The sequence below is a fragment of the Haemorhous mexicanus genome, chromosome 11, assembly GCF_027477595.1.
Source record: "Haemorhous mexicanus isolate bHaeMex1 chromosome 11, bHaeMex1.pri, whole genome shotgun sequence".
Taxonomy (NCBI): domain Eukaryota; kingdom Metazoa; phylum Chordata; class Aves; order Passeriformes; family Fringillidae; genus Haemorhous; species Haemorhous mexicanus.
Genome location: NC_082351.1, coordinates 8,639,309 through 8,664,337, shown reverse-complemented (window position 1 = coordinate 8,664,337; position 25,029 = coordinate 8,639,309). Strand labels below are relative to the sequence as shown.

At 41.8% G+C, this 25,029-nt stretch overlaps 1 protein-coding gene across 2 annotated transcripts in view; it reads left to right on the top strand.

Annotated features, from left to right (window-relative positions):
• The first annotated feature begins 223 nt into the window (after positions 1–223).
• Positions 224–25,029, top strand: part of PRKCD (protein kinase C delta) — a 60,585-nt gene continuing 35,779 nt past the window's right edge. For both annotated transcript variants that reach the window (XM_059856274.1, XM_059856273.1), the window contains exon 1: positions 224–382. The gene's annotated coding sequence lies outside the window, so the exon portion shown is untranslated. The remainder of the gene's footprint in view (positions 383–25,029) is intronic.

The following is a 25,029-nucleotide window of genomic DNA, read 5'->3' as shown; positions in this document are numbered from 1 at the left end:
GAGCGGAGCGGAGCCTCGGGCGGGGCCCAGCGCGGGCCTCCCGCTGAGGGCTCGGGCGTTCCCACACGCGGCCACCGCTACGGGACAGCAGGGAGGGGACGGAGCCGCGGGCAGCCCGGGCAGGGACAGCCAGCGCCTGGCACGGCAGCTCCGGGGCGGGGCGGGGCAGCGGCAGGAGGAGCGGTGGCGGCAGGAGCAGGTGAGCGGGGCCGCAGCCGCGCCGGGGGCGGAGCGGAGCGCGGGGCGGGGAGCGCCGGGCCGTGCCGGGCACACTCTGCTCCCTCCCGCCCGCCGCTCCGCCCGCACTCCTTCGCTCTCTGTTTCCCGGGACAGCGCCCGAAACTCGGCGGCGGCCGCGGCTCCCGACGGCTCCCCGGACGCGGTGAGTGCCCGTACCTGCCCCCGGCGCGGCGCTGCCGCCGCCCGGCAGTTCCTGCCCCGCCTGGAGTGAAGGAGGAAGCGAGACGGACTCCGGCTCCCTCCGGCCCGCCCGCCTTCCGTGGGGTGCCCGGCGAGCAGAGCCGGAGGGAGGGAGATCGAGGGTCCCGGGGCTCCGCCGCTGTTCCCCGTGTGGCCCGGGCAGCGCCTCGGCGCCGGGGTGGGGCGGGGGGCGGCGGGGCTGTGCCCCGGGCCGGGGCTGCCTCCTCCGGAGCCTCCATGTTGGGCTGCGGGCAGGGGGCTGCGGGCCCGGCCCGCCCCAGCGCCCCGGGGTGCGCGGACGGAGCGGGGCGAGCCGGCGGCTGCCGCGGGGAGAGCGCCGTGCCCGTGCGGGGAGGCGGCGAGATCATCCCCGCGGTCGGTCCCTGATAGGAACATGGAGCTCCCTCCCGGCAGAAATGCCAACTTTAATGCCACCAACTTTTTTTCCCACCCTGCCGCCCCGACTCTCTGTTTCGGTCTCCGTGCCGCAGTGAGTTTGGGCAGATGAAACGCACAGTCTTTCGAATGGTCAGGTTTCCAGCTGAATGGCGACAGACAGTAAGATATGAAGGAGCAGGAATGCCTGATGCTTTTGTGTACGTACATGCCAGGCGCGCATCTATTAAAAAACAATTTTCAGTTCGTCGCTAGAGAATTTCCCGTTTGCATTAGGGCATGAAATATTAAAATAATTGGATTACAGCGTTCTGTGGTTACATCTGACATCAGTTTACTTGCGGGCCCTGACTGTTGCACCGCTTCACTTCTAGATTGTCCAAGTAGCATAGAGTAGAGTGTAGATCGGGACCTAGGAGGTTTATGTGCAAGGATGACATTGCCCTGTATCCCATCCCTTGATATGTCCATGGAGAGAACTAAGAGAGTAGATGAGTGTGGGAGAATCAGTTCTAGTACCAGATCTTTACCTAGTTTTAGAGACTCATTTAAAGCCTGACTGCAATGTTTAGTATCTCTACAAATAATCAGTATCCAAATCCTTCATACCCTTGCGGTGTGTTTAGTTCCTTTTAAATCTTTTTTGCTCCAGACTTGTACAGTCAATAGTCTATTAACAATGTAATTGCAAATTAACTCTTCAGCTTTCCATCTATCAAATAATGCCTTGCAGCACTGTGCCAATCAAATAGGAAGCTATAACCAGCATAGATTTCAGAGCAGGAACTCTAGGAAGAAGTGATTCTTAAGTGGTTAAGCAATAATTCATAAGCATTTTTTAAGTGTATATGGAGGATTTCCTGTTTATTTTAGTTCCTGAAAATGGCTGTGTTAAAAATTATCTGTTTGTATTTGGACTGATAGATTTCAGTCACCCTAAGTCACTGCTGTGGAAACCTGCAAATACTGAGGAGAGAAGCAAACATAAGTCTGCAAAACATGGGTTTAGGTTTCTTTTTTTTAATGTTTCTCATCCTCACCTTAATTTCATAATAAAATATTTCATAATAATGAAATAAAATATTTCATAATAATAAAATTAAATATTTTCATCATAAAATACAGCTGTGTGCTTTAATTTAAGACATTATTGCATGCTGGCATTTCAGTTTCTTTGACCCACATAGTTTTACTATGTTTTGTAAAATTGAATATATCCAAGTTTCAAGGACGTATGATTTTCAGAATGAAGTGCAATACTTTTGGAACTTTGACAGCTAAAAAGTTAAAAGGTGCAATAAGATATTTCACTAGATATTTCATTTGTTATTATTTTCCTGTACTGCTAAACACAAAAGAACTCAGGGGCAGCGCAGAAGAATTAAGATTTGGGAATCCTTTGAGATTTTCATCCTACATCTCATAATTCAGATTTAGGTATGAAGGAATTGCTGCCACTCAGTGGCTGATACAAACTTACAGAAAAATATATTCAGTTACACAGATGTGATGTCTGTGTGGGTAGTGGGAGAGTTATAAGGTGATTCTGCTCAGGCAAACTGTGTGACATAATTGATCAGGAAGATGCTCATATTGTTATCACCAGAAAAGAGCTCATTGTTAATTTTTTTGCCATTTTGTGCTTCGTGAATTATAACCCACCTTTTCGTTAGACATAATCATACAGTAGGGTCCTATTTTTTTATTGAGTGGAGCAGTGAAATAGCATAATGATTTTTATTTTTTGCTCACAGCATAGATGAAAAGATACTCTGTACAGAAGGAATTATTTAGAAACTAGTTCTAAACTAAAAAACTTAAATTTTCTAGGTACATTTCTTAAAAAGACATCTTTAGAAGACTCTCTCAAAGATAATTGATGCTACATAGATCTAGGAAATAACAATAAATCTTGGAAAGCTGCCACCTGTTATTAAAGTAACTGATTTCCTGGGAAAAGCATAGGAGCTTTCAGGCCTCTGAGTTTATTTTGATGCCTAAAAGCCACAGTCATTACAATTCAAGTCCATTCAGATTAAGTCCCATCCCTGGAAGTGTTCAAGGCCAGGCTGAGCAGGACTTTGAGCAAGCTGCTCTAGTGGAAGGTGGGACTGAATGGTCTTTAAGGTCCTTACCAACCTTAACCTGTGATTCTGGTGAGTACTTCAGGGCCTAATAGTTTAAATTAACCATCCATCCTTGTTCCCATTTGAAGGCTGCACTGTCACCTGCCTGTGTGCAGAGGCACAGATCTGCCCTCTGCCCATCCACCGCTGGAGCTCAGCTCTGGCTGCTGCTCCCGCAGAGAGGAGCCCCTTCCTCCCCTCCCCGTGCCCAGCTGTGCCTGGAGGTGGGACAGTGGCAGTGTGGGTGTGCCAAATTCCCCAGGGCAGCTGCTCTGCAGGGAGCTGCAGTGGCCCAGCGTGGCCTGTGCGGTGTCAGTGTGTTACAGGGGCTGGCCAGCACTGAGGTGTGTGCCTGGATGTGTTCACTGACACAGGTGTTGCAGCTCCCCAAAGCTGACTCAGGTGTGTCTCTTCCTGCTGCAGTCCCAGTGCATTGTGTGCCTGTAGTCCACCATCCCCTTCGCTGCATTTGCAAAGTGTCTACTTCAACTACTGCAGAAGGAATGGAGGAAAAAAAGGAATAGGCTGGGGATTGGACTGTTTGTGGCAGATGAGTCAGAGCTGAATGTGAAAGGTGACAAAAAGGGATTTACCGGTGGAGTCTGGGGGCTCGCTGACTTCATTAGGAGCCAAATTCCTCTGTTAATCATCCACTGATGAGAAAGATTGTGACTTTTTACTCTGGGATTATCCTTGCATTTGAATGCGGCTTCTCCATTCTTCTTATCAGGTGCTGTCCAAAAGCTGCCTCAAAAGCACCAAAACAGTTGGTGTTCCAATAGTTTTTTAACTGCTGCTCTGTGACAGAACTTGTCATCTTTCTCTGGGTCTTCCTTTATGTGCATAATCCCAGTGCAGAATTTGTTTCTGTAGAGCTCCGTGTGAAGCCGAAGGGCAAGGAGCAGGAATAAGGAAAGGGGGAAGGCTTCACCCATTCAGAGCCATTTGGGTCGCACATTAAAAGGAATCATTCTGCATCCGCTTGGCTGCACTTTGCAAAGATGCAATTAACAGAAATGAGCTTAGAGAGCTCTTTACAGCCTTGGTAAAATAATGCTGAAGTGCCCTGTGTTGTGTTCTGTTGTGTTCTCATTTTAAATGCAGTTATTTCTACCCGAAAGAGTTTTTACACTTTCTTAAAGAGGCACTACCTCTTCAAGCCAGAGCTGCCCGACAGGTTTTTAGAGTATTTGAGTACTTGAGCAGAAACCTGCTCCATAGGAAGCAGTGGATTGCCTCTAGCTCTGCAGGACCTCCTGGGTTATCATACTGCCTTTATGCCTGGAAGCTGCACCAGTGTCCAGAGACACCAGGAAAGGTAGAGAAATGAGGGATCTAGCACGCAGGAGTGCTGGGAACTGCACAAACCTGACTTTGGCAAGAGTCATGCAGGATTTATTTCTGGTCTGCTCTAGACTAGACTCTGTTATTGCACGTGACATTGTTACAGAGGATACAAATCTGACATGTATATCTGTGTGCTTCAAATAATTTTCTGTTGGCTTTTTTTTTTTTTCTGTTTGAAATTTATGCAAGTGGAATATTATGTTTGCTTTTTGGTGGCAGCAAGGTGCCCTAACATCCATGAAGTTATGTTTTGAGCCTGTTGCTTTTTTCTGATTGACAATAGAGCTGATAGTTTCTGACTAAAAGATGGAAGTGATGCAGCACAGATTTATATCAATAGCTGCAAATCCAAGAGGCAGGCCATAAAATAAATTCTTTGCAAATACTGCTCAAGCCAAGAAAGTGCATAAAACCACAGAATACTTTTTGTGGTATCCTCTTACTGAAATTAATGCGTTTTCTGGTAATTGCTTTGCCATTGAGTGCAATGCTCTATCTGGAAAAGTTTATTTAAGGATACTTAAGCATAGTTGGTATTCATATGATAATAATCACCATCCATAAAGTCTGGGAATGACTATCACAGATAACTTCATGGAACTGATCCATGTTAAGCTTTTAGCCTTGGATGATGCTTGCCTGACTGCTAAGGGAGGAGTGTGTGTTCTTGCCATCTCCTCCCATTTAATAGCCAGCTATCAAACTTAAAAATAAAATAAGCAGCAGTACCTCTCTGTGCCTCAGAACAAGGTTATTCTGAATTCCAACCTGCTTTTGAGAACAAAGCAGATGTGTAATGTATGTACATATCCTGCTATTTCCTGTACTTCTGCTTAGGGCTGTGAGCAGGCTGTGGTCTGTCTTGGTTGAGATGTAACCAAGTGGTTCCAGTTTTGCCGAGTGGGAGTGGAGTCAGGAGAGCTCCTTGGAGGCTGGATAACAGGGCAGGGTATCATTGCTGTGTGTCTGTGGCAGAGACCCTCCTGGCACAGGCTCTTCCCAGACCCCTTAGTGAGCGTGCCCCTCTTTTCTGAAGAGGTGCATCTGGGCTGACATCCTTTCCAGCCCACAGGGCTCAGAGGAGTTCTCTCAATTAGTATCTTGTTTCTCGTCTCTTGGATGGCTGAAAATCTCTAAAATGTGGTGTACATTTGCTCATGAGTGGCTTTAATTTGTGTTTGGTTTAGTCCTTTGCAGTCTCATAAATGATTTAGGTATTTATGGACTTGGTTTAATCCTGGCTGCCTGCTATCGATGCAGCACATCTCGAAACATATGCATTAAATCTAAACTTCAGCTCATTTTCCCACACCCCTGAGCTATGATGTAATTCACACTACTGAGCTGGAGCTGGAAGCCCGGACCTGTGTTGGTTTAGCTTTGTTGTTTATTTTGTGATCAATTTCTACTGATGAGATGACAAAGAGAAAACTACACGGCTGTTTAGCACTCATTGAGCTGCTCTGAGTGTTTGATTTTATCTGCTCCTCTCCCCATCAGCACCTATTTAGTAGAGATCTAATAAAATCCTGGCTTGTATACTTGACTCTCATATTCTCTGGTTTCTTGAGGAAATGCAGTTTAAGATTTGCCATGGCTTTTCTGCCAAAGGAACTCTGGAAATCTGTGTGTTTGTCCGGATCACTTTGTTCCTCATCATTTCAAGGATATTTAATTTACTTCAGTGCATTGAATGTATCAATATTCACTACGAGGAACAGTTTAAGGAAGAAAGATTTTTGGATGTGATAACAGATTTTTCTTTCTGATAGTAAAACTTTTATTTTTTTCAAGATTTAGATGCTTGAACATGTGGATAGATGTTGGAAAAGATGATCCAAACTGTCTTAAGAGCCAAACTTAAGGTTAAGCTTGGCTTCAAAGTCTGCCTTTGTGTGGGAAATTCTGAGTACAAAGGTAGCTAAGCAATTGCTAACACATTGATTGATGTCTGAACTATGCTTTTTTAGGAGGCTGTATTTGATTCTTGCATGAACAAAGGAGAGATCTCTTGTATTTCTTTCTTAAAAGAAACAGTCCTTCCTTTTCAAAAAGTCCTGTGTGCAGAAGTTTGGTAGGAAGATATGGTCCAGCCAGTAACAAGCAACGTTCATCATGTGCTTTCAACTTGTATTCTCATGGAAAAGTAAGATAGACATAGTGCAGTAACTCTGAAAGACTGTCATGTTTGCAATATGACACTGACTGGCCTGTACGTTTTATCTCAAGATGTTTTTGATATGTTTTGGAATGCCTCTTGGTAACTGCGTTTTGCTGGTGTGACTTTGTAAGCAAAATGGGTACTTTGTACCTCACTGATGTCATTAGGGCCTGCGGAGAAACTGCTGAGGAACTGTCTGAATATCTTACTGAAGAACTCTTGTGAAAGTAAGATTTATTCTTGCCTGTTTGAAGAAAAAGAAGTATTTAATGTATGTTCCTGTAAGGATGAGCACAGATGGCTGCCTTACATCAAGCAGGTGCAGACAGATTCTATAATTTTGATAAGGATCTCGAACTAGATCTGAAACCCTTAGTCAAACAAGTATCTCTGCCAGTAGGAGTAGATTTGACTATAGATGCTTTCAGTATCGATAGATTTGGGGTTTTTTTAATAATTTTTTTAGTAGTTTGGTTCCTGCACTTGCTGATCAATGATGATGACATTTGTTCCCATGCAGTGCTATTGCTGTGCTCACGCTGAGCTGTGAATTGCTCAACAAGGGTTCAGCTGTTTCCTTAAGTGTCTGATGACTGTGGCCTTTGCTGAACTCAGATAGTCTCACTAATGACTTGGGGGTGCTGATTGCCAAATATCCAGAGCAGATTAGCGTGTCAGGGAATTGTGAGCCCTCTCAGGTTACATTTGCTTACATTCCTCAGTAGCTGACAGGAGCCCGCAGTTGCGATTTCTGTTTGACAAGTTTACCTAAGAAACAGCATCCCAGGGGCAAGAGCTTCTTGCTGTGAACCTCCACTTCCCCAGGTAACTTAGGGGCTAAAATTCAACCAGTTCTGCTATGGTCTGAATGCAGTGAGCCATTGGCACTGCAACATGTCTTCTCCTGTTCTCTCGGCTGAAAAGGAGATGCCAACATCCCCATCCACCTCATTCCTTCAAACCTAGCACATGTTAGGGAAGGAGGTTAAACCAGGGGTCAGCAGACAGCATCTGCCTAGAAAAAATCATGTTGGGGAACTAGAGAGCAGGAGACACAGCTTGAAGCAGTATTACAACTTTGGCAGGTATCATGGCCCCAGCTCTGCCCAGTGAAAGAAGCATCTCTTGTTGTGTAAGTCCAGTGAAGTCATTCCACTGGGGATTCCTCACCTTTACATTAACAAAAGAGACTTGTCATGAGGGAATATTGCCAGGTGTTTTTTCCTGGTGGATTTTATTTTTTTTTTCAAGTAAAGGCTATTTGAAGAAACATGTTATTTTGACTAAGAATTTATAGGTCTCTCTGTTAATCCCTGCCATGGTTGTAAGAGGTTCTTAGGACTTCTTTTCCTTTCCCCAGTTTTCTTGGACCCTTACAGTGAGGGAATCTGCAATCAATTTGTACCTCTTAGCTAATCTGAAATTGCAGAGGATCTGTTCTGTTGCACATACACCTTAGAATATCCTGACTCTTGAAGGTCCTCTGGAATCTGATTCTCCCCATGTATTTGGTCTCGTTCCACCAGAGGTTGGTTTTCCTCTGCAGGAAGTCATTCCCTCAGTAGTCTCAGCTGTGATTTTGCCTTCCCTGGCTGAGCCGTGGTAGCCTGGACACAGGTTCCCCAGGGCTGTCTCCCTGCAGAGCAGTCGGTTCCAGGCAAGGGTGGGGTTTGTGGCACCTGTGCAGCTGTTCAAGTGCTGCCACTGCACCTGCAGTGCAGCCTTGGTGTGCCAGCACCTCACATGGCTGACCTAGGGACACGCTGTAGGTGTATGTGTGGGTTCCTTTGATCCAGAATTAGAACAAGTTTTGTCCAAAGCAAGTGAGAATGCTCTGTTGCAGCCTGTGTGGGTTTTTACTCAGCAAGCCTTTCCATGTGGCTCCATTTCCCTAAAGATGAAGTTGTTGGATCTGCACCACAGACACCCCACGTGTCCATTGAAGGGAACGTGGGGGTTGTGGACAAGGGAAAGCCAGAATGCTGGAACTGCTATTTGGCAAGGAGGTTGATTGATTTCTGCTGTAAGGCAGGAGCAGGTGGGAAAGAGAGGTACCACGAGTGTGTAGACATGGACCTGGAGTGTGGCAGGAGCAGCCCAGAGTGCTGAGAGATGCCAGGCTCTGCAATGCTGCTCGTCCATGTCACACCCTGTGCTGCCAGCCCCCCTCCTCCTCCATCCTCAGGAACTCCTCCCCAGGACTTCTGTAATACAACCCAAATGCTCTCACCAGGGCCAGGGTGGAGAGAGGAAGTGCAGCTCTGGTTCTTTGCTGTATCCTGGTTTTTGTTTCAGTTTAATTTGCAAGCTTGCTGATTTCTTGCAGTGTCACTAAGAGTTTTCAAGGCAACCCCAGGGTATTACAGTAATCTGTACCACTGTCTGTTAGATTGATTTTCTGATCTATTTTGGGTCTTGCAATTTGGAATTAATGTTGCTTTCCTTTTCCAGTGGGTGGCAGTTGAAGCAAAGAGAAATATTTATTTTCTTGAAAGTTTTTATAGATATGGATTTAAGGAGAACAAGCCAAAATAAACCAGTTGTTCATTGTCTCTCCTTATGTTGAATTCTGTTCTTTTTGTCTTGCATCTTGCAGCTGGAGAAAAGAACAAAAACCTCTTGTGAGCAAAATCCGCTTTTAGTTTCAATCTCCTACTTTTTGTGTGTTGTTCTGTACTCATTTCCTTATTCTCTTACCAGCTAATAACTGTGAACCCAATCTTTCCATCTCTACAACTCTGCATTGCATAAGCCTCCTTTCAAAACTTTGAAGCAGGGAGCTGCTGACTTCTTGCAGCAAAGTGTTCACCTTCCCAGAGCTGTGTTTTGATATTGAATGTGACATGTAATAACATTTCTTTCTCTTGTTAAAAAGTTCATCTTGTCAAAAAGTCTTTAATACTGATTATTTGAAATTTAATGTGTATTTTATATTTTACCTCTAATATCTTTGTCCTTACAGGGTCAAATTTTAACTGGAAATTTACTTTCATGTACATTTCTTGTAGGGAGTTAGTGCATATCTTACAGCTGAGTTCAAGCGTATGTTATTAAAATAAGCAGTGCTTGGACTCCAGTGTGCTAGCTAAAGTGCACATTAGTGCATTTAGTAAACAGTTCTGAGTAAAACATCAGTATGTTTTACTGAGTGTATATACTTTATACTTTACTGAGTGTATATATAAAATATACTTATATTCCCATAAAATATATTTATGGGAATAGAAGTATATTTTAATGTATAAAATACTGTAGTTCTAAGCACAGTAGAGATTAAGTTAAATATATTCTTCTAAAATTGTAAGAAGTATCTATATCACTGCTGACACCAAATGTGAGATTGGTAATTATTGTTGGATCAAGGAGCAGGATTTAATGTACTTTAAGAAGCACACATTTAACCTTTTTTTTTTTTTTTCCAAAATACTAAAATTGTGAAAGGACATTTCCAGAATTTCCTAGTGCTTTAATTTGTGGATAAATACTTAACGTAGCATAAAAAGCAGGGGAAGTCTTTTATTTTAGTGAATTCTTCCCCCTAGGGATGAACTAGCCATTCATCTTCTATAATGTGTGATTATAGCTAAATTAGCAATTAATCTCTCTTCTTAATGAAGAAAATGAGCTCTTATATAGGTATTTAATGACTGAGTCAGTTTATCATAGCTAAGCCTTCTCTAAGCATATGGACTTCAAGTCCACTTGAAGTCTGCTCTGAAATTGGTGCAGTTAAATACAAAAGCTTGTGCCAACACAGTAATTTTAAATGTTTATAAACTGATTTGTCACTTGTGTGGATACAAGTTTTGCTGTTGCTGTGGTTGATGGATGAAACTTGCAAACTGATTTAGGACTCTAAATGGAAAAATATCCAGGAAGAAACCTTTCTTCCTCTTCTGGCCAAGTGAAATGACAAGGAATTAATTACTAGAGCAGCAACAAGTTGAGCTTTGTCTTCTTGATAACAAAACTGATTTTGCTTAGCAGCAGTACTCTATGGCTATAATAACCTAGAATGGAAAACTTTTCAAAGTAAAAAGTATTTTGAAAATCATGACATAGCATGATCTCAGTTTTGTCAAAGGGACCCACTCAAACAGAAAATTACTCCTTTGAAAGTCATGACTTGTTTTTGGGTTTTTTTGGTGGTTTTTTTTCCTGTTGTTGGTTGGTTGGTGTTTTGTTGTTGGTTTGGTTTGGGTTTTTTAGTTACAAGACTCTATAATAACATCTGTGATGACTTTAATGCAAGTCAGTAGGAAGAAAAAACCCCACACTTATTTTCAGTTCCTTTATCTGTCGATTTCTGGAATATCATTTGCTGGAAAATGATGCTTCTATAGATGCTGAGGAAAAGGCTCTTAATTATTTTAAAACATTTTGATGCACACATCATGTGTGATGGCAAGCTTGAATTCTGGAGGATTTTATACTTTCTTTAAGACTTGATCCAGCTGGCAAATCTTGTTTGGTGGGCTGTGGAAGGGTTTTAGCCTTATTCCTACTCTAGATTGCAAAAAAACTTCTACTTGTGTTATGGTTTGGGTATTTCTCTTTCTTTGCTTTTTATTTTTCTAAATAAATCTGGTTTTCTTGCTGCTATTTCTTTCTACTTTCCAGTGAATAAAGCTGATCCTAATACTAAGAAAGTTTTGAGTAAGTCTCAAACAGAGGGATGTTTTCTTTGTTTGCTTTAAACAAACCACAGGGGTTACACAGCTCTGTTTTGAATTAACAGCTCTCCAAGCTGGGCTGACCACTTAATGCTTCTCAGACATTGAGCTTTCAAATACTTCAAAGGAAAGACAGCCATATCTGGTGTTTTATCCTCTTAAAAGCACAAAAAAACAATGCCAGGCTCATGTAATTGAAACCGTTTGCTGTAGGCAAGGTGTCCCAGGCAGGCCAAGGTGGAAGAACCTATCCCTGTTCTGCTGTATTTAGTTTTGCTTGGGTTAGTAGGGGCACCCTGCTGCCTAATAAGAGTTAAAGGTAAGTTAAAACTTTGCTTGTTTGTGCCTCTCTGATTTTGGTTTTGTTCTTGTGATCCTTTAGCTCTTATTTGGAGTTCTAGTGGGTGAAGTCACAGTACATGGAGAGCAGCATGCATAATGCTCTTCTCATCAGGGTCTTATTTGCCAAATTCCACTTAATGCCACTTTTTAATTGCTTAACCATTCAATCTCACAAAGTAATTTGGTAGGAAAGTTACAAAAAAAACCCCCACTTTGCAGTCCGTCAGTGTCTGCTGTGTAAGCCTTTTAAAGCCTGTGTATAAATACCCCAGTGTGGCTCCATCTGCTCTCTGTGCTCCAGGTGAGAGGCAGTGGAGGGAAACAGGGGCAGCTGGGAGAAATATCTGCAGCTGGATCTGGGACTCTGGAGACATAAGACAGTGACTGTTGTACTGGGTAGCAGAATTGTTCTGCTTCTTCTGGACCCCTGACAAGTTGAGTAGTTTGGGGAATGGTTTGCTTGCTGTGTGCCCAGAGCATGGGTAGTGAAACTTGTGTTTGTTCAGGGTTTTGGTTTTGGGGGTTTGGATATTTGGTTGTGGTGGTTTGGTTGTTTTTTCAGGGTTTTTTTGCCTGTTTTTCCTGTTGCAGTAGCCCAAGAGTGGGTGCCTGGTTGGGACACCCCAGCAAGTCCTGGCAGTGTCCCATGGTTTGCTGCCTGCCCCATCTCTGCCAGGCCGAGCACTGAGCTGTCCAGCTGGGACACAGCCACAGCTCCCATCCAGCAGTGCAGGGCTGAGCTGAGCTGTGTGTGCTGCAAACCAACACCCACTGCTGTCCTTGCACAGCCCAAGTCCTTCCCTAGAGCAAACTGGAGAAATTTCCATCCAACTGGCTCTGTACAATATTGTATCAAAGCTGGAACAAAGATGAGGTAGATGTTCTGCCAACATCCTAGGGAAAAGCAAGTACTCTTGAGACCTGTGAATTTTCCTGTGCATTCTTTGTGACTTTATAATCATAAAGTTTCTGAGAGATTTCTTTTCCTCAGAGTTAGGTTTTAAGTGTGTAATTCACATATTTTGTGCCTGTGCAGGTGTGTTAATAAGACGGGGATAAAATAAGTGGAGTAGCAGAGAGTGTTTTGTCCTCTGGGAAAAGAAGCTGGAAAAACTTTTTTGGTCCATTTCATCTTTCCAAAGATTCCAGCTGGACTCTCTCAGTATCACTTGGAGCCCTGTCCTGATACTGACTTCTCTCTAGAAGCACTTGCACAAAGCCAGGGTAGCGGAGTCATACTGTCCTCACATTTACCTGAGGTTGTGGTTGGCTGGGCTTGAGAATCTTCACACTCAACTGTACAGAATTTCTCATTTTGAATCTTCTGAGTGCTTGATCTGATAAATTGCTGGAAGGGTGTGTTCTGGGTATCAGTGAGCAGAATCTTTTCCTGTTGGAGACTAGGTGTGGTGGAATGGAAGACAGAAGCTATGGGAAGCCCCTGCTGTGTTTGATGCATCCACAAGCTGGAGTCTCAGGCTGTAGATCAAAGGATAGGAGATGTCCTTTAAGCCTCTTGGGCTTTATGCAATGCAATGACTTCAAGTGTTGCAGCATTTTGTATTAAACTTTTCTCAATATTCCCATGCTATATAGAGAATTAGCACCTGTGTAGTTTGTCTTCAGCTTGGCTTGGATAGCTGGAGGTGGAGAGGATTGGCTGAAGGACTTTGGCACCGTTTTTCTATTAGTTGCATCTCCCCAAAAACTCAAACAGTGCAATTGCTCTTTTCTTTTCAAATGTGTAGTGCTGTGTGAAATCCGGTGCATATGGCATTCATCAATAATAAAAATGTTCAGCTGAGCAGTAATAACATCTGCAAATAAGTAATAATGCAAACAAGTAATGAGTAATCCCTAGCAAAAAACATATTAAGAGGAAGTAGGCTGCTTGCTTCTGTTCCTTCAGTGTGGTTCCTGAAATCCAGAGGTTCATTGTCTCTGACTGTGCATTTCATAAACACATTTCTAAGCTCATTCCCACATCATTTATATGTTGAAGTTGTCCAAGTTCTGAATTGGACTTTTGGAGAACAGCGCTAGTGCTCTTTGTTTTCAGGTGTTGCTAAATACTAAGAAAGAAATAAAAATGTGAGCTTTTACTTGGAAACAGTTTTCAGGTGTTTGGTTGTGTGTTCTAACAGTGCAGATCAAAGCACTGCATTTTTTGTAGGACAGTAGAAGGGGTAGCAAGTAGGTGGCCCTGGGCTACTTGAGGGATCTCCACTGGTGGGAGGTGCCCAGGGGTCTGAGAGGGGACTGCAGATGAATTTGATCCTGTTAGTTCCATCCAGTGCTAGCAGTGCTGGAGGAGCCCAGCAGGGAAAGCAACATGCTGATTTATTTAGTTCACAGCCCAACCAAGAGCCAGAAACCTCTGTACTTCACCCTGCCCAGAGCCTTGGCCTGCTGCAAAGACATCCAAGTTTATCTGTTGCTGTTGGACTTCGCTTTGCCTACTCATCCTCAAATACTGCACAGCCCATCCTATCTGGAAGGAATTGGATAGTGACTGGCATTATTGGGCTCACCAGACTTTGAACAATGTCTGAATAAAACCAGATTGAAAGCAGTACAACCAGTTTTCCTTTTGCTGTAGCTATGTTTACAAAGGTTTCAGTATGGCCATAATTTACCTGGCTTGGTAGCACTATCACTGGCAGAGAAATAAATGAATTCTCACATTCATGCTTCAGGCTTGCAAGATTGTGCTTCAAGAATGAAATTTTCCCAATTTTAATCAAAAAACACATTTAATTAGAATGCTAATGAAGCTGATAGTTTTTTCTTTCTGCTGCAGTTTTTAACCAGTGCCATTGCATCCATTAAGAGATTTGTGTGACCTCAAACACTGAAAAAAAAGTCCCCATCTTTAGTTGATAAAGTGTGAAAATAGGAAAATAAAATCTTAATATTGCCTTAAGAAAGAGAGAAATCAATTTCAGACCTCAAATGCTGTACTTTAAAGCACATTTTGGCATTCTGGTGACATCAGTCCTAGTAGAGCATACTTCACAGAACTGAAACTCATCTTTCACTTTTCACTTTGTGTGCCTGTGCTCTACTTTCTTTTCCTTGCCTTTTCTGTGCTTTGCTAAAAAGGCAGATGCAGTTCAATACTTTTTTCCCTAAAAGGCTTGTTCTACAAAGAAGTTCTGCAGTGAAACCTTTTTAATTCATGAAACTCAAAAAAGCTTTGATTTTTCTGTTTCTCAGCTTGCTCTCTGGAGCCTTTGCTTCCTGTATTTTAGGATACATAAGTAGCAAACAGTCAAAAACTGATTTTAAGAAACTTGACTGGGTTACTTTGATTTTCCCTCTTAGTTTAATCCTTTCAGAGACTAATTGCAGTTCCCCTGGTGCTCCTAGGAAACGCTGAAAGGAGTCCATTTTTAAAACAAATAACCAATTCCAACAGTAATTCTAGCAGGAAGCAGTGGAAGGCAATTTAATGAATTTCTGAGATCAGTCATAAAGTTATCTTTCTCTGTCCTTAATTTGTTATATGGGAACTGCTTGTTTTACATGTGTCCTAGTTTTGGAGAAAAAAACCAAATAGATTATCTCTGAAAGTGTGTACAGTGTTAGGATCTGGTTTATTTAGGAATGGATGGTAAAACTCCAGAGAAAAACATGTGATGTGGTAAAATATATTTGCTCAAAATTAAGTGTCTCAGTCATCTTATAAAGGTATGAGAGTATTTGGAGTTTTTTCCCCCTTTTTTCTTTTGAATAAAATCCAATGTGCTGCTGTCAAGTCCTCAGCAGTTTGCAATCAGATGTTCCCAGGATCTGTCACAGTAATTAATTTGTGTGACTCTCTTCAAAGCAGCAACTTAAAAGATTTTTTTTTTCCTTTTAATTGCTGAAGTTTGGTACTAACCTTCCCAGTGATCTGTTCAGTAGCAAGCAATGCAGGGGGGTAGCACGAGCTGGCGTTCAGAAGCTGCAGGTTTTTCCCTTTCAAAATACTTTGTAAAGTCAACAGAGGAGTGAAAACTGTAAAATTCAGAGCAACTGTACTGTGGTCAAACAATTCTGCAAGTGTGTACTCTGAGATTCTCAAAGTTCATGCTTGTTTTGTTTGGTGAATTAACTTTGAAAGAGCTGATATGACATTAGTGTGAAGTGTAAAGTTATACAAATAAAGTCATGTATTCCTATTAAACCCCACCTCTGGCAATATGTTAGGGCATAGAAGTTTTGATTCTTTTACAGTAGCTGGTTTGTCTCTCCTAGTTAGATTTTGCCATGTTTGAAAGGATCTTTGTTACACCCTTTGGCTCCTCTGGCCATTGATACACAGGTCTGAGGTTTTCCTGTTCAGGGAGAATTTGGCTGCACTCACCGTGCTGCTTCTAGTAAAGCTCATAGAGCAGAGTGTTGTCTTGGAAAATGTAACAGATTGGGTTTTATTCAGCTGGTATATTTTGGACCTTTACCATGTTCTCATTTATCTCTCACTCGCAGAAACACTCCAAAATGGCAACCATGTAATCTTTTTTAGATTGTAAAGCCTTTGTTATGGCTCCAGAGTTTGATGCCTGAGCTTTACTGTGGGCTTTGATCCTGGGTGTCTGTTTTGTGTTTTTGTTTGGTTTGGGTTTTTCCCCCCTGGTGCCTGTGGAAACATTCAAAATCCTGATTATTTTCAGGGACTAATATAACTTTTTATGGAATCATATTGAAAAAGGGCTTTGTTAGATTAGTGAAGCATTCACGTGCTTTACTTCATTTGCAGAGTTGTGTTTCATTGCTAAATCCTAACTCTTCTCTATGAGGGCATGGCTTTAATAATTTTACTTTCTGCTTCCAAGCTGGCTCTTTGTGAAGAGGGAAAAGATTCCTGGTGATGCTTCATCTGGAGCATAAGGGCTCCTCTGTTGGTAGTTCCTCGACTTGGTTTTTGTCATTCTTATTTGAGTTACTGCCTAATTTCAGAATATTTAGTTGTGATAAGCCATAGCAGTTGCAAAAAGCTCTGTCTCCTGGTAGAGAGCCACATGAAGTATTTCAAATAATTGTTCTTGATTCAGTGTTAGTGCTCAGGAGAGCGAGGATGAAGCAGTTCCATTTGGCTGCTGCTCCATTTACAATGTGGAAAGCTTCTCTCTTGTGGCTCTGCCCAGTTTATCTGGAAAAGCAGAAGTTTTCAGGCTATAAGACTCATTTAGGTGGATTCTTAGTTTTAGTGGTCAACTATAATTTCCTGCCAGGTGCAAATACTTGGTCCTGGAGGACTTGGTCACTGTGGCTAAGATTTACCACAGCCTGGGTGTTAAAAGTTGTAGGTTACCTAGAAGAAAACTCATCTGTCTAGGAAGATGCTACCAAAGAAAATTTTGGAAAAGGGATGAACAGTGAGTCTGCTAAGTATTTCTTTTGTTCTTTATTGTTTGAGTTAATAGAGTTTAACTGAGTAGAGTGAAATTCTTGTGGTTAAGCTGTACTAGAAACAGGTAGGAAGCACAGACTGGTGTGCTGGGCTCCCTAAGAAAGACAGACTTGATGACTTTTTTGAGTTAGTGCATTACCCATCCACTACCTTTTGTATTCAAGGAAAAATTCCAGATACTCCCCCAGTGATGTGGCTGTTTCTGTCTTGCCTAGGCGTGGTTACGGCCCCTATCCAAGAGGTTTAGAAGGCAGAGTGAAATCTTTGCCAAGTATGAAAGACAGGTATGGCAGGCAAGTACTCTTGGCAGGCAATTCTGTTTATTATGCAGCTATTTGAAGGGGCAAGCTGCCAGCTTTCCACGTTTAAGGGAAGATAATTGCCTAACAAGGTCACTGGGAACAAGGAATACTGTGGGACAGAAATTTGGTCCTGTCCCTTGGTAGAACAGATCATTTTATTTCATTGCGTGCTGGAAGGACCCGTGGGGCCTCAATAGTGCCAGTTCCAGACACTGAATGTGTAGCATGTCTTCCACTGCCAGCCAGAAAAATGTGTTTCTGAAATGTTGGAAAGTGCCCAAGTGAGTATTAATATGCAAACTAGAACTGAGGCGGGCTGTAGTAGTGTTGTACCTTCCTTAAATGTGTAAAGAGAGGAGGAAGTTGGGGGTTTTTGTTTCTCTTTAATTTAGTAGGAATGGTGTCTTATTTTGGGGGGAGTTCTTCTGTTCATTAGCTTAAACTGCTCTGAAGACAGTGTCAGTAATTTTCTTGTTCACTGTGTTTGTGATTAGAGTAAGTAAATTTTTTTCAGGGTAATTTCACTGTGTCATTGAGGTGGAATTATGTGCATTTTAAAAGAGGAGAATTGCTATAGGAAAAGTAAAACTTTCTCATCTATTTAAGATACTAATCTCATATTTTAGAGATAGCCACAGCTATACCTGTGTCTTCAGAGTGCATACCAGGTGATTTATAGCCATGTTCTAATAAAGAGCTGAAGGGTTTTTTTGGATGAAACTTAAAAACCCCTCTGTCCCTTTGAGGCAGAAAACCTGCAATGTCTGTGGAACTTCAGTGTCATGATTAAAATTAGACACACTTGTAAGTAACCAAAACCACATCTATTAATCAGAGAGGTTGAGCAGCTTCAGAGGAGTTTGCTGGCAGCCATGACTGTCGTGCATGTCAGAGGCTGTTATTGCTGTTCTCAGTGAGTCATTTGGGTAACACAGGTCATAATTTAATTTGGAGTTGTGTACATGAGTACACAGAGCATGGGAACCACCTGTTAACTACTTCTGCATTTTAATATATTTTTACTGTCTATCATTCAAAAATGTATTTCCAAAGGGAGAGGAGCAATCTGAAAGAGGTATGTGCTTATACAGGTTAGACTGCATGTGTTCAGAGAGAGCTTTATCTGTCTGATGCCACACTGAAATATTTATATGATTCCCAAATAATGCACATGGAATGGACACAATGAACTGTCAGTCAACTTCCAGAAAAGTTGTTCAGTGTTTTCTCAGAAGGCACCATCCTACAGCTTCCTGGTAAAAGAGGAGCCATTGTTTGGAAATAATCCAGTGATCCATCTAATGATTCTACGTAGCTCAGCACCTGGTGGAAGATTTAAAAAATACATAAATAGCTGCTTTTCTGCTGTTGGTGCTCTGTTCCTTCTGAAACAAAAAGTGCCCAGCTGCCCTCACAATAAGATGAAGAGAAAAACAAAAACTAAAAATGCCTTGACCAAAGTCTTAAAATGTTTTGGGGGCTCTCCCTACCTCTGCAGCCCAGGACCAGCCCTCTCCCTCATCTCCCCCGTGCAGTAGGGATGACCCATCAGTCCAGTCTCCAAGCTTAGGGGTGATACTGATTGGTTTTGTTGAGCCTGCTGAGGAGCTGGAGCTGGTTTATCCATCATTTCTGTTCCTGGCAGATGCCTCCTAAGAAAACATGTCCTGATTTAGGAGCTCAGCTGAACTTGTGGTCCCTGGAATGCATCCCAACAAGGACACTGCCACTCAAAGGAGTGGCACTCATACATGAGCTATTTATTCCCTTAAAATGTGGAGTGCTTGATTCCCAAGTTGCAGCACAACTTGTTTTTTTCCCTGAAGTGCTTAATTCCTATTTTCAAGACCTAGGAATTTCCAGTTTCATATCAGTGCACTCATGGTGTTAATGCTTTTTGGTTTTTACTGTGTATTTTAGTAAATTCTGTGTTCCCATGTACTCTCCCATAGTTTGTTTGAGCAGGACCATTTATCTGTAAACTATGCCCAAAAGAGCGGTTAAAATTCTCCAGAAGTTACAGGAGCTAACTGAGGAATTATGAAAGGAAAGGAATTCTTCTAAACACACTTAATTATGGTTTGTCACTTGAGAAAATCATAAGCAGACTCAAATCTCTGATAATCCATAACTCTGTATATACAATTTGTTAGTTTGCTTGAGAAGGAACAATCATTTATGCTGTGTGTATCCCAAAATCCAGGCCATCAAGGTCTGTCCCCTGGATGATTGAGACACAGGTGAAAGGTAGCAGCAAAAGTAAAAATTTTCAAGTTTCTCTCCATCTTTCCCTCCCACCTGTTGCCAATTTTAATCCCATGCTAGATACAGTTGACAGGCAGTGATCTAAACTCTCTTAACAATTTGGCATTCAAACATGTTTGAGTTGTTTCTTCCAGATCTAGATCTCTCCTTTTTGTTCTGTGGTTTGGCTCTTACTGACTGCTCTCTGCACACTGTGTGGTCCAGAACATTTATTTCACCTGCTGAATACCTATGGGGAAACAATCTTGAGTTCTTCAGGAGTTATCTCTATTTGTTCATCTCAAGTTGTAGTTTGCATTGCTTGTGCTGCTGGCTCTCAATGTCATGTGTGGCTCTCTCTCCTGTTAGATGCTTAAGCATTATTTATGGAGTGTTTGTAAACTTACAGGCAGAGTGTCTGGGAATGTTTGGTGTGTTCCCATGGAGCTGAACTGTATTTTGACAGCTGGTAAATGCCACAAAGCCTCCAGAGGCCACTGCCTCCCTATCTGCCATTCCTCCACCATTTAGCTGACTTGTGATAGCTGTTCTGCAGACAGGGCTGTGATTGACAATCTCAATTTCAAAATGTAGGCTCTTCCATGTATCTGTTATTTGTAGGATTCATTCAGACCAAGTAGTTTTGCTTTCCTCTGTAAATACATATGTTTGAAATTGAGTTAAGAGTTGGTGTTAAAAAATCCTATTTTTAATACTAAAGTTTCTGTTGTGAGTCTTCTCAATTAAACCACTTTAAAGCCAGGTGTCTATATATCATTTTATTAGAACAGAGAAGGAGCAGAGAAGTCAAAAGGTTTCTCAGTGTCATAGGGCATTCAGGATCAGATTGAAAGGAAAACAGTACAGTTCAACTTGGGACCTTGTCTACTTTTATGGTGACTAACACCCCTCCCTGTAGTAGCAGAAATCACCAATTGCTTCTCTGCAGTCTGATCTCTCCCTATTGTTTATGTTTGGATGTGAAAATGAGGTTTCAGTCATCGTTGGTAGTGAGTCCAATGAATGTTGAAACCTGAAGGAATGCTGCTGCTGTTTCCTACCAGAGAGGTGCCTCCTGAAACTGAGGCCAGCTGGGCCTTGGCCCCAGGAGGAAAAACAGAGAACCTGGGCTGTAGTGCTCCTCGAGGTAAAGGAGTTTTTGGTTTTGAGGTGTTGTGAAACTTTTGTCTAAATGATTCCTCACTTGTGTGTAAGGGAATGAATAAAAGAATGAACATGCTGTAAGGCTGGTCTTGTCACTGGTCTGTCTTTGGGTACCCTCTAGTCTGGTGGGTGAGTAGATAACATCAAACTCTTGCTAATGATGGGTAAAAAACCAGGAAGAGAATCAAGTAGAATAAATTTAGTCTTTCTGTTTTAAGTTTTCTTTTTCACTTCCCTGGGCATTTCCATTCTCCATCATTCCTTGTATTCAGCTTGGTTTATTTATCATTATTTATTATAGGGGAATCCTGGGGGTTTTCAGGGTAACAGTTTTGTAGGAAAAATAGGTTTCACTTAACACTGTGTAGGATATCAACTGAGAACTTGTCATTTAAGGTGCTACTGACATCTACATAAAGCCTGGCCTGTAGTCTTCTTATCCCAAACTAAAATGCAGTTCTATTCCTCTGCTCTTCAGCTCTTCAATGGATTGTCCCTGAGGTTGATTCAACCATCCCACTTTTTCAAAAGCCCTTAAAAGAAAAAAACTTGGGGAAAAAAATCTTATAATTTTATAAAGATAGATCTCAAAGGTGGGTAGATATTCTAGAAACTTCTTGAGATGCCCCTTGGATATTAAGTTTGGTAAATTTGTTTCAGACTGAAAAAAGGGTGTTGGAAGGGAGCTTTAGGAAGTGCAGTGCTTTAATGAGTATTTGTAATGGCAGATTACCTGTCTGTGCAGTTCTGGGCTGTGTCCTTACTCAGCACTCTGGCTCCTTGGTTTATGAGTAAGCACGGAAGTTGGGAGTTTCCACAAGAATTACTCACATCAAGGAGGAATCCTAAGAGGCTCGTCCCTGTCTGATCATGGAAGCAAATTAATTAACCTGCATGCATAATGCATCTCTCCAAAATTACAGACAGACTCTTGATTCTCTTTGCTGTGGGGGACAGGAGGAAAAATTGTGAATATAAATTCAGTCACTCATTGCCTCAGAAATAGATTGAATTGGTGTTAGGAGCCTGTAACTGGCCATCCTGACTCCTTGCTGAAAGTATAATATTCACTCTTTCTGTTGGGTGTTCTTGAAAGAAATGGCAAAAGACTTTTGAGACTTTAGATGCTAATTCCTAGCTATGATGAGGTATTGCTGCTAAGTAACCATTTGTGCAGCTTCCCTTTCTTGTAGGCAGGTGATGATAGGAAAAGGGAACAGAGGAAGGGAGGTCAGCAGTAAATGGGTCACAAACCAAACCTTCATCTTTTAACTCTCTCAGACCAAGATCTTAAATGTAATACTGTGTTCCACTGAACTCCATACAACTGCCTACAGTGGCTTTTCCTCTGTGTAGCTCGTGTAACTTCACTAGGAGATGCTGGAAGAGTTCAAACTGTGCCTTTTAAAGTTGTTACTGAAAATTGTTATGAGATTCTAACCATTCTCTGTTTGGAGAACAGAAATTGATGTTTTCATTGTAGAGCATCCTGAAAGTTTGTTCTGAATTAAGCAAGAGCCACAAAATATTTACCATCAAGAAAAACCAAACTGAACAGTGTTTTCTCTTCTGTAGTACAACAACAGGTTGTTGTACTTGCTGGTCCTAAAATTTAACATGGGGTTGGAAGTTAGTTACAAACAATGGAAACAGCTCTACCCCACTGTTTGAGTCTCCTAAACTGCTTTTGGATTATGCAATAGTGCAGATTGATGCTTAAAGTGCTTCTGTTTTAATTTTGTGTTCAAAGATTGAAAGTAAAACTAGATAATTGAGGGTAAAGAATCTTTCTTGGGCAGTGCCTAGACTATGTGTCACTGCTTCAGAACTGTACTAAGTACATGTAGTATTTGTTACTTGTTATATCTGAGTCTTTCAGAGGTGGTAGCAACATGAGGAGATTTTATCAGAATAACTAGAGATTTAAACTCCTGTAACTCCTAATGGCCCAATTGAAAAGTACTCTGATGTTTAGCTACACTTCACTGAGCCTTGTAGCTAACATTAAGCATTTTGAAAGAGGTCAGTGCACAAATCCAGTTTGTGATATCAATTCTAGGCTTTAAGGTGGGTTGATAAGAATATGATTAGCAAATGATTCCATTGCAAATGAATTAGCAATATGATTCCATTTTTTTAAAAGGAACTATTTTCAATTTGTCTTAATTCTCTAATGCCAGATGGGTGTTTTCTGCCTGTCCATCATCCACTGTAAATGAATGCTATTGCTAGAAAAACATTACTTGCAGTAACAGGAAAGAATCTATCTTCACCAGGTTCTTCTATTTCTTCTTTGAGAAGCTCTTGTTTTATTTTCTAGGTACCTTTTTACCCTGTAAGTAATGGTAGGACAGATGCAGGCCTTGCTCTGGAGGTTTTTGTGTAGTTTTTGAGGGTAATGTCTGAAGTCAGCCACAAAGAGCTTATTCTCCACTTTCCTTTTCAACTCTTCCTCTGGAAAAGAAAATGACAGCAGCTTGAATAGTTTTTTATGATTTACGTGAGATGTGTAAGTTGTCACTTAAAACACCATATTTTTTTATACTCAACTAAAATCTGTAATCCTAACAAAATAAGGGAAATAGTTCTACCACTGATCAAATACTGCATGACATACACTATTTCCAGTAATACTGTAAACTTTCCTCAGTTTCACTTACACAAGATATGGAAGTCAAATTTTGCCTTTTGGCAAGGGAGCTGCTTTAAGTAGTTTTAGGTGTTTGGACTTCAAGATTGTATCAAACTTCACTATATTCAATTGACACATGTTGGAAATCAAGATGGCTTGATGCAATATTTTCCTCATAACATTTTAAAACTAAAAAAAGCCCTGCTGCTTTGGTGGAACATAATGAGAGGAGGTAATTATGAAAATTGGTCTCCTTGCTCAGGATATCCGATCTTTGTGCGTGTGATCCAAATTTGCACATCTCACCTGGTGCAGGTCCTCAGTGCTCCTCGGAGGTGAAGGTGGGGTGCTGACAGCTGCAAGAGAATCATGAGCTTCTTTTCTCCTTTGATGTCTCCTCAGATGAATTTTAAGTGATTTTCTGTCAGAAATAGGTTTCATAACTTCATTTTCAGAGATGGATTTTGTTTTAGAGCAGTTAGGAAAACGTTTATGCTCTGCTTGGAAAACTGCATTGGGAACAAGGAGATACATCACAGGAGCATAAAAATTATATTTACCAGACCACTTTTTAAATAAGCATGTTCAAAATACAAGCAAATAAATTTCTTCAATATAGCTGTTTTTCAGGTCTCAGTAAATATTTTAATTTTTTAATAGTCCCACAGGAGCAGAGTGGGGTTGTCTATTAAAGACTGGCAATGTAGCTCTCTGCAGCTCTTTCCCACAAAACTGTAATTCATTGGGCTGAGGTTGATTTAACTTCTGTTTACTCAGTACTGGGGACTCTCAAATTATCCAAGATGTGGACAAACTTTTTGGAAGTGGTGGGTTATGGGCATCTATTTACCTCTTCTTAATTGTGTGAATTGCCTCTCAGTCCTGGTCACAAAGCATGTCTGTGGGTTCAGCAGTAATTGCTAATATGAAAAAACCATAATTTACCCAGGATTTATGTACTTAGTGCTGTAGTAGAAGCAAATACCCAGACCTGTGGGGAAATGCCAGCATCCTGTGGTGTGCTGAGTGCTGCAAACCACGAGGCAGAAAGGAATCTTTTTGGGCTAATTTGTGCTGGGTTTGCTGCAAACATCAGGAGAGCTCCTGGCCAGCACTGACTACTCACTCCTTTGCTGCTTTGTGGAAGTGAAAGGTATTTCAGATAGACAAAATGCCAAGGTAATTACAATTAAGCAAGCTGTGATTAAGCAAGCTGCATAGTAAACAGCGTGAAAGAACCTCTTGGCATTGGAGAAGGGAAAGAATCAAGGCAGTGTGGATAGCACAAACTCACAGGGGAAAGATTTGGAGGCAGCACTGGGCAGACCGTTAAGGGTAGACCTACTCAAATGACACCATGTGGAAAGAGAATTTCCCACTCAGCTGCCTGGGAACCATCTTTCCATGCAGGAACGTTTGCATTTGGAAGTGCTGGGAGTGCTCTGGTTCCTGTGGGCTTCACTCTGTGACCTCCATGTCCCCTTTCAAGCCCTGGAAGGGTTGGGAAGAGCATTGTACCCATGGTGAGTGCTACTGCCTCAGGAGCTGTGGGGATTTACAGCCCTTTGGTTTTCCTCTGAGTTTTCCTGTGCCAGTAGCAGCTGTGCCCCATCCCTTTTAACTGAATGATCTCACAGAAAAACCCCCAGCCTGCTGTCACCCCCAGCATCCCAGTGTGGTTGCAAAGCAGACCATTAGGATGTGTCATTTCTATCAAAAAAAGTTGCTATGAAAGTTATTGTAAAGAAGCCCTTCTATGGCAGAAGAAACATGTGCAGCAAAAAAACCCCTCAGAAATAATTGGAAGGTGCAGGGAAAGTGACCAAG